At 35.5% G+C, this 10,652-nt stretch overlaps 3 non-coding genes across 3 annotated transcripts; all 3 read left to right on the plus strand.

Annotated features, from left to right (window-relative positions):
- Window positions 1-1,851: 1,851 nt before the first annotated feature.
- On the plus strand, window positions 1,852-1,923 carry TRNAW-CCA (transfer RNA tryptophan (anticodon CCA)). The gene has a single exon. It is a non-coding gene; the product is annotated as a tRNA-Trp (tRNA).
- Window positions 1,924-3,751: 1,828 nt separating this feature from the next.
- TRNAC-GCA (transfer RNA cysteine (anticodon GCA)) lies at window positions 3,752-3,823 on the plus strand. Its single transcript has one exon. It is a non-coding gene; the product is annotated as a tRNA-Cys (tRNA).
- Window positions 3,824-9,470: 5,647 nt separating this feature from the next.
- On the plus strand, window positions 9,471-9,542 carry TRNAC-GCA (transfer RNA cysteine (anticodon GCA)). The gene has a single exon. It is a non-coding gene; the product is annotated as a tRNA-Cys (tRNA).
- The last annotated feature ends 1,110 nt before the right edge of the window (window positions 9,543-10,652 follow it).

Below are 10,652 nucleotides of genomic sequence, written 5' to 3' on the forward strand. Positions count from 1 at the left end.
TAGCCCAAATCTGGGTGCCCCCTTGTTCAACTGTTTTACCTGTGGAAATATTTTTTTAATTAAATAAATTGAAGAAAACATTTACAATCTTAGCATTTTATGTAATGAGCAACACATTTCTTCATTTGAAATACTCCTGATCATCTCCGGAAACATAGGGTAAACACCATTAAGCTGTTTCGGAATTCTTCGTATGATACAAGCTGTGTATTACATTCACCCAAGTTCTACTGGTGATATTATCAGTTTGAAATAGTCCATTGGAAGCGCATATGAATGTTATAAAACTGTGGTGGAAACCAGTAATATGCCCTTAATGAAATGTATTAATTTGTACAGCTGACCAGAAGTGCACTGATGTCATTAGATCTACAAGTTCCATACAGTCAACCACTCTATCACCTTTTTAAAAAAGAACAGTTTTCAGCATTCAAGGGTTTATGTCAGTGGTAGTGGTAGGAGTGCAGTTCAAGAAGTCCCTGTTTCATAACCATATACCCTCTTCAATAGATCCTGTTAAAATATTTTTCAACCCAATGCACTGTAAGAAACAATAGGATATATCATCATTTCATATAAAAAAAAACAATGAACAATTGGGTTTAACTATGCTCTTAGCACAAAATCAACAAACTGCAGTAGAGAAGCAGTTACGTTTTGCAGAATTTGTGCATTTGAGAAAAGTTTTTTTTTCCATGTTCCAAGATCTACATGTGATACGAAATGTATGAATTCTTGCACTGGAAACCTCACTGTATTTTACGAAGGCAGATAAAGGACATCTTTTGTACCCCTTATACTTATAAGGAGGGTTTGGTGGCTGAAAATGCATTGCTTTGATGGTGATTGCATGTTGCTTCCACTTTGTACATATTACTGAATAAATAAAGGTGAACATTTCAGAACTGGGGGTATAGCTCAGTGGTAGAGCATTTTGACTGCAGAGATCCCTAGTTCAAATCTGGGTGCCCCCTTGTCCAACTGTTTTACCTGTAGAAATATTTTCTTAAATAAATTGAAGAAAACATTTACAATCTCAGCATTTTATGTAATGAGCAACACATTTCTACATTTGAAATACTCCTGATCATCTCTGGAAACATAGGGTAAACACCATTAAGCTGTTTCGGATTTCTTCGTATGATACAAGCTGTGTATTACATGCACCCAAGTTCTACTGGTGATATTATCAGTTTGAAATAGTCCATTGGAAGCTCATATGAATGTTATAAAACTGTGGTGGAAACCAATAATATGCCCTTAATGAAATGTATTAATTTGTACAGCTGACCAGAAGTGCACTGATGTCATTAGTTCTACAAGTTCCATGCAGTCACCCACTCTATCACCTTTTTAAAAAAGAGCAGTTTTCAGCATTCAAGGGTTTATGTCAGTTGTAGAGGGTAGGGGTGAAGTTCCAGAAGTCCCTGTTTCATAACCATATACGCTCTTCAATAGATCCTGTTAAAATGTTTTTCAACCCAATGCACTGTAAGAAACAATAGGATATATCATCATTTCATATAAAAAACAATGAAAAATTGGGTTTAACTATGCCCTTAGCACAAAATCAACAAACTGCAATAGAGAAGCAGTTACGTTTTGCAGAATTTGTGCATTTGACAAAAGTTTTTTTTCCATGTTCCAAGATCTACATGTGATACGAAATGTATGAATTCTTGCAATGGAAACCTCACTGTATTTTACCAAGGCAGATAAAGGACATCTTGTGTATCCCTTATAGTTATAAGGAGGGTTTGGTGGCTGAAAATGCATTGCTTTGATGGTGATTTCATGTTGCTTCCACTTTGTACATATTACTGAATTAATAAAGGAGAACATTTCAGAACTGGGGGTATAGTTCAGTGGTAGAGCATTTGACCCCAGATCAAGAGGTCCCTAGTTCAAATCTGGGTGCCCCCTTGTCCACTGTTTTACCTGTAGAATTTTTTTTTAATTAAATAAATTGAAGAAAACATTTACAATCTTAGCATTTTATGTAATGAGCAACACATGTCTACATTTGAAATACTCCTGATCATCTCCTGAAACATAGGGTAAACACCATTAAGCTGTTTAGGATTTCTTCATATGATACAAGCTGTGTTTTACATTCACCCAAGTTCTACTGGTGATATTATCAGTTTGAAATAGTCCATTGGAAGCTCATATGAACGTGATAAAACTGTGGTGGAAACCAATAATATGCCCTTAATGAAATGTATTAATTTGTCCAGCTGACCAGAAGGGTACTGATGTCATTAGTTCTACAAGTTCCATACAGTCACCCACTCTATCACTTTTTTTAAAAAGGGCAGTTTTCAGCATTCAAGGGTTTATGTCAGTGGTAGAGCGTAGGAGTGCAGTTCAAGAAGTCCCTGTTTCATAACCATATACCCTCTTCAATAGATCCTGTTAAAATGTTTTTCAACCCAATGCACTGTAAGAAACAATAGGATATATCATCATTTCGTGTAAAAAACAATGAACAATTGGGTTTAACTATGCTCTTAGCACAAAATCAACAAACTGCAGTAGAGAAGCAGTTACGTTTTGCAGAATTTGTGCATTTGACAAAAGTTTTTTTTCCATGTTCCAAGATCTACATGTGATACGAAATGTATGAATTCTTGCAATGGAATCCTCACTGTATTTTACCAAGGCAGATAAAGGACATCCTTCGCACCCCATTTACTTATAAGGAGGGTTTCGTGGCTGAAAATGCATTGCTTTGATGGTGATTGCATGGTGCTTGCACTTTGTACATATTACTGAATTAATAAAGGTGAACGTTTTAGAAGTGCGGGTATAGCTCAGTGGTAGAGCATTTGACTGCAGATCAAGAGGTCCCTAGTTCAAATCTGAGTGCCCCCTGGTCCAACTGTTGCACCTGTAGAAATATTTTTTTAAATAAATTGAAGAAAACATTTACAATCTTAGCATTTTATGTAATGAGCAACACATTTCTACATTTGAAATACTCCTGATCATCTCCTGAAACATAGGGTAAACACCATTAAGCTGTTTCGGATTTCTTCGTATGATACAAGCTGTGTATTACATTCACCCAAGTTCTACTGGTGATATTATCAGTTTGAAATAGTCCATTGGAAGCTCATATGAATGTTATAAAACTGTGGTGGAAACCAATAATATGCCCTTAATGAAATGTATTAATTTGTACAGCTGACCAGAAGTGCACTGATGTCATTAGTTCTACAAGTTCCATACAGTCACCCACTCTATCATTTTTTTAAAAAAGGGCAGTTTTCAGCATTCAAGGGTTTATGTCAGTGGTAGAGGGTAGGAGTGCAGTTCAAGAAGTCCCTGTTTCATAACCATATACCCTCTTCAATAGATCCTGTTAAAATGTTTTTCAACCCAATGCAGTGTAAGAAACAATAAGATATATCATCATTTCATATACAAAACAATGAACAGTTGGGTTTAACTATGCTCTTAGCACAAAATCAACAAACTGCAGTAGAAAAGCAGTTACGTTTTGCAGAATTTGTGCATTTGACAAAAGTTTTTTTTCCATGTTCCAAGATCTACATGTGATACGAAATGTATGAATTCTTGCAATGGAAACCTCACTGTATTTTACCAAGGCAGATAAAGGACATCTTGTGTACCCCTTATAGTTATAAGGAGGGTTTGGTGGCTGAAAATGCATTGCTTTGATGGTGATTGCATGTTGCTTCCACTTTGTACATATTACTGAATTAATAAAGTTGAAAACTTCAGAACTGGGGGCATAGCTCAGTGGTAGAGCATTTGACTGCAGTTCAAGAGGTCCCTAGTTCAAATCTGGGTGCCGCCTGGTCCAATTTTTGTACCTGTAGAAATATTTTTTTAAATAAATTGAAGTAAACATTAACAATCTTAGCATTTTATGTAATGAGCAACACATTTCTACATTTGAAATACTCCTGATCATCTCCGGAAACATAGGTTAAACACCATTAAGCTGTTTCGGAATTCTTCATATGATACAAGCTGTGTATTACATTCACCCAATTTCTACTGGTGATATTATCAGTTTGAAATAGTCCATTGGAAGCGCATATGAATGTTATAAAACTGTGGTGGAAACCAATAATATGCCCTTAATGAAATGTATTAATTTGTACAGCTGACCAGAAGTGCACTGATTTCATTAGTTCTACAAGTTCCTTACAGTTACCCACTCTATCACCTTTTTAAAAAAGAGCAGTTTTCAGCATTCAAGGGTTTATGTCAGTGGTAGAGGGTAGGAGTGCAGTTCAAGAAGTCCCTGTTTCATAACCATATACCCTCTTCAATAGATCCTGTTTAAATATTTTTCAACCCAATGCACTGTAAGAAACAATAGGATATATCATCATTTCATATACAAAACAATGAATAATTGGGTTTAACTATGCTCTTAGCACAAAATCAACAAACTGCAGTAGAGGAGCAGTTACGTTTTGCAGAATGTGTGCATTTGACAAACGTTTTTTTTCCATGTTCCAAGATCTACATGTGATACGAAATGTATGAATTCTTGCAATGGAAACCTCACTGTATTTTACCAAGGCAGATAAAGGACATCCTTCGCACCCCATATACCTATAAGGAGGGTTTGGTGGCTGAAAATGCTTTGCTTTGATGGTGATTGCATGTTGCTTGCACTTTGTGCATATTACTGAATTAATAAAGGTAAACATTTTGGAACTGGGGGTATAGCTCAGTGGTAGAGCATTTGACTGCAGTTCAAGAGGTCCCTAATTCAAATCTGGGTGCCCCCTGGTCCAACTGTTGTACCTGTAGAAATATGTTTTTAAATAAATTGAAGTAAACATTAACAATTTTAGCATTTTATGTAATGAGAAACACATTTCTACATTTGAAATACTCCTGATCATCTCCTGAAACATAGTGTAAACACCATTACGCTGTTTCGGATTTCTTCGTATGATACACGCTGTGTATTACATTCACCCAAGTTCTACTGGTGATATTATCAGTTTGAAATAGTCCATTGGAAGCTCATATGAATGTTATAAAACTGTGGTAGAAACCAATAATATGCCCTTAATGAAATGTATTAATTTGTACAGCTGCCCAGAAGTGCACTGATGTCATTAGTTCTACAAGTTCCATACAGTCACCCACTCTATCACTTTTTTAAAAAAGGGCAGTTTTCAGCATTCAAGGGTTTATGTCAGTGGTAGAGTGTAGGAGTGCAGTTCAAGAAGTCCCTGTTTCATAACCATATACCCTCTTCAATAGATCCTGTTAAAATGTTTTTCAACCCAGTGCACTGTAAGAAACTATAAGATATATCATCATTTCTTATACAAAACAATGAACAATTGGGTTTAACTATGCTCTTAGCACAAAATCAACAAACTTCAGTACAGAAGCAGCTACGTTTTGCAGAATTTGTGCATTTGACAAAAGCTTTTTTTTTCCATGTTCCAAGATCTACATGTGACACGAAATGTATGAATTCTTGCACTGGAAACCTCACTGTATTTTACGAAGGCAGATAAAGGACATCTTTTGTACCCCTTATACTTATAAGGAGGGTTTGGTGGCTGAAAATGCATTGATTTGATGGTGATTGCATGTTGCTTCCACTTTGTACACATTACTGAATAAATAAAGGTGAACATTTCAGAACTGGGGGTATAGCTCAGTGTAGAGCATTTGACTGCAGATCAAGAGATCCCTAGTTCAAATCTGGGTGCCCCCTTGTCCAACTGTTTTACCTGTAGAAATATTTTCTTAATTAAATAAATTGAAGAAAATATTTACAATCTTAGAATTTTATGTAATAAGCAACACATTTCTACATTTGAAATACTCCTGATCATCTCCTGAAACATAGTGTAAACACCATTAAGCTGTTTCGGATTTCTTCGTATGATACAAGCTGTGTATTACATTCACCCAAGTTCTACTGGTGATATGATCATTTTAAAATAGTCCATTGGAAGCTCATATGAATGTTATAAAACTGTGGTGGAAACCAATAATATGCCCTTAATGAAATGTATTAATTTGTACAGCTGCCCAGAAGTGCACTGATGTCATTAGTTCTACAAGTTCCATACAGCCACCCACTCTATCACTTTTTTAAAAAAGGGCAGTTTTCAGCATTCAAGGGTTTATGTCAGTGGTAGAGGGTAGGAGTGCAGTTCAAGAAGTCCATGTTTCATAACCATATACCCTCTTCAATAGATCCTGTTAAAATGTTTTTCAACCCATTGCAGTGTAAGAAACAATAAGATATATCATCATTTCATATACAAAACAATGAACAATTGGGTTTAACGATGCTCTCAGCACAAAATCAACAAACTGCAGTAGAGATGCAGTTACGCTTTGCAGAATTTGTGCATTTGACAAAAGTTATTTTTCCATGTTCCAAGATCTACATGTGATACGAAATGTATGAATTCTTGCAATGGAAACCTCACTGTATTTTACCAAGGCAGATAAAGGACATCCATCGCACCCCATATACTTATAAGGAGGGTTTGGTGGCTGAAAATGCATTGCTTTGATGGTGATTGCATGTTGCTTGCACTTTGTACATATTACTGAATTAATAAAGGTGAACTTTTCAAAACTGGGGGTATAGCTCAGTGGTAGAGCATTTGACTGCAGATCAAGAAGTCTCTAGTTCAAAACTGGGTGCCCCTTGTTCAACTGTTTTACCTGTAGAAATATTTTTTTAATTAAATAAATTGAAGTAAACATTTACAATCTTAGCATTTTATGTAATGAGCAACACATTTCTACATTTGAAATACTCCTGATCATCACCTGAAATATAGGGTAAACACCACTAAGCTGTTTAGGATTTCTTCATATGATACAAGCTGTGTTTTAAATTCACCCAGGTTCTACTGGTGATATGATCAGTTTGAAATAGTCCACTGGAAGCTCATATGAATGTTATAAAACTGTGGTGGAAACCAATAATATGCCCTTAATGAAATGTATTAATTTTTACAGCTGACCAGAAGTGCACTGATGTCATTAGTTCTACAAGTTCCATAGAGTCACCCACTCTATAACCTTTTTAAAAAAGGGCAGTTTCCAACATTGAAGGGTTTATGTCAGTGATGGAGCATAGGAGTGTAGTTCAAGAAGTCCCTGTTTCATAACCATATACCCTCTTCAATAGATCCTGTTAAAATGTTTTTCAACCCAATGCACTGTAAGAAACAATAGGATATATCATCATTTCATATACAAAACCATGAACAATTGGGTTTAAATATGCTCTTAGCACAAAGTCAACAAACTGCAGTAGAGAAGCAGTTACATTTTGCAGAATTTGTGCATTTGACAAAAGATTTTTTTTCCATGTTCCAAGATCTACATGTGATACGAAATGTATGAATTCTTGCAATGGAAACCTCAATGTATTTTACCAAGGCAGATAAAGGTCATCCTTCGCACCCCATATACTTATAAGGAGGGTTTGGTGGCTGAAAATGCATTGCTTTGATGGCGATTGCATGTTGCTTGCACTTTGTACATATTACTGAATTAATAAAGGTGAACATTTTAGAAGTACAGGTATAGCTCAGTGATAGAGCATTTGACTGTAGATCAAGAGGTTCCTAGTTCAAATCTGGGTGCCCCCTGGTCCAACAGTTGCACCTGTAGAAATATTTTTTTAATTAAATAAATTGAAGAAAACATTTACAATCTTAGCATTTTATGTAATGAGCAACACATTTCTACATTTGAAATACTCCTGATCATCTCCTGAAACATAGGGTAATCACCATTAAGCTGTTTCGGATTTCTTCGTATGATACAAGCTGTGTATTACATTTACCCAAGTTCAACTGGTGATATTATCAGTTTGAAATAGTCCATTGGAAGCTCATATGAATGTTATAAAACTGCGGTGGAAACCAATAAAATGCCCTTAATGAAATGTATTAATTTGTACAGCTGACCAGAAGTGCACCGATGCCATTAGTTCTACAAGTTCCATACAGTCACCCACTCTATCATCTTTTTAAAAAAGGGCTGTTTTCAGCATTCAAGGGTATAACTCAGTGGTAGAGCGTTGGAGTGCAGTTCAAGAAGTCCCTCTTTCATAACTATATACCCTCTTCAATAGATCCTGTTAAAATGTTTTTCAACCCAATGAACTGTAAGAAACAATAGGATATATAATCATTTCATAAAAAAACAATGAACAATTGGGTTTAACTATGCTCTTGGCACAAAATCAACAAACTGCAGTAGAGAAGCAGTTACGTTTTGCAGAATTTGTGCATTTGACAAAAGTTTTTTTTTTCCATGTTCCAAGATCTACATGTGATACGAAATGTATGAATTCTTGCACTGGAAACCTCACTGTATTTTACAAAGGCAGATAAAGGACATCTTTTGTACCCCTTATACTTATAAGGAGGGTTTGGTGGCTGAAAAGGCATTGCTTTGATGGTGATTGCATGTTGCTTCCTCTTTGTACATATTACTGAATAAATAAAGGTGAACATTTCAGAACTGGGGGTATAGCTCAGTGGTAGAGCATTTGACTGCAGATCAAGAGGTTCCAAGTGCAAATCTGGGTGCCCCCTTGTCCAACTGTTTTACCTGTAGAAATATTGTTTTAATTAATTAAATAAATTGAAGAAAACATTTACAATCTTAGCATTTTATGTAATGAGCAACACATTTCTACATTTGAAATACTCCTGATCATCTCCGGAAACATAGGGTAAACACCATTAAGCTGTTTCGGATTTCTTCGTATGATACAAGCTGTGTATTACATTCACCAAAGTTCTACTGGTGATATTATCAGTTTGAAATAGTCCATTGGAAGCGCATATGAATGTTATAAAACTGGGGTGGAAACCAATAATATGCCCTTAATGAAATGAATTAATTTGTACAGCTGACCAGAAGTGCACTGATGTCATTAGATCTACAAGTTCCATGCGGTCACCCACTCTATCACCTTTTTTAAAAAAGAGCAGTTTTAAGCATTCAAGGGTTTATGTCAGTGGTAGAGGGTAGGAGTGCAGTTCAAGAAGTCCCTGTTTCATAACCATATACCCTCTTCAATAGATCCTGTTAAAATGTTTTTCAACCCAATGCACTGTAAGAAACAATAGGATATATCATCATTTCATATAAAAAACAATGAATAATTGGGTTTAACTATGCTCTTAGCACAAAATCAACAAACTGCAGTAGAGAAGCAGTTACGTTTTGCAGAATTTGTGCATTTGACAAAAGTTTTTTTTTCCCATGTTCCAAGATCTACATGTGATACGAAATGTATGAATTCTTGCAATGGAAACCTCACTGTATTTTACCAAGGCAGATAAAGGACATCCTTCGCACCCCATATACTTATAAGGAGGGTTTGGTGACTGAAAATGCATTGCTTTGATGGTGATTGCATGTTGCTTGCACTTTGTACATATTACTGAATTAATGAAGGTGAATATTTTATAACCGGGGGTATAGCTCAGTGGTAGAGCATTTGACTGCAGATCAAGAGGTCCCTAGTTCAAATCTAGTTGCCCCCTTGTCCTACTGTTTTACCTGTAGAAATATTTTTTTAATTAAATAAATTGAAGAAAACATTTACAATCTTAGCATTTTATGTAATGAGCAACACATTTCTTCATTTGAAATACTCCTGATCATCTCCGGAAACATAGGGTAAACACCATTAAGCTGTTTCGGAATTCTTCGTATGATACAAGCTGTGTATTACATTCACCCAAGTTCTACTGGTGATATTATCAGTTTGAAATAGTCCATTGGAAGCGCACATGAATGTTATAAAACTGTGGTGGAAACCAGTAATATGCCCTTAATGAAATGTATTAATTTGTACAGCTGACCAGAAGTGCACTGATGTCATTAGATCTACAAGTTCCATACAGTCAACCACTCTATCACCTTTTTAAAAAAGAACAGTTTTCAGCATTCAAGGGTTTATGTCAGTGGTAGTGGTAGGAGTGCAGTTCAAGAAGTCCCTGTTTCATAACCATATACCCTCTTCAATAGATCCTGTTAAAATATTTTTCAACCCAATGCACTGTAAGAAACAATAGGATATATCATCATTTCATATAAAAAAAAACAATGAACAATTGGGTTTAACTATGCTCTTAGCACAAAATCAACAAACTGCAGTAGAGAAGCAGTTACGTTTTGCAGAATTTGTGCATTTGACAAAAGTTTTTTTTCCATTTTCCAAGATCTACATGTGATACGGAATGTATTAATTCTTGCAATGGAAACCTCACTGTATTTTACCAAGGCAGATAAAGGACATCTTGTGTATCCCTTATAGTTATAAGGAGGGTTTGGTGGCTGAAAATGCATTGCTTTGATGGTGATTGCATGTTGCTTCCACTTTGTACATATTACTGAATTAATAAAGGTGAAAATTTCAGAACTGGGGGTATAGTCCAGTGGTAGAGCGTTTAACTGCAGCTCAAGAGGTCCCTAGTTCAAATCTGTGTGCCCTCTTGTCCAACTGTTTTACCTGTAGAAATATTTTTTAATTAAATAAAGTGAAGAAAACATTTACAATCTTAGCATTTTATGTAATGAGCAACACATTTCTACATTGAAATCCTCTTTATAATCACCTGAAACATAGGTTAAACACCATTAAGCTGCTT

This window comes from Ambystoma mexicanum, chromosome 4q (genome assembly GCF_040938575.1).
Source record: "Ambystoma mexicanum isolate Mex_15411 chromosome 4q, UKY_AmexF1_1, whole genome shotgun sequence".
Classification (NCBI taxonomy): Eukaryota; Metazoa; Chordata; class Amphibia; order Caudata; family Ambystomatidae; genus Ambystoma; species Ambystoma mexicanum.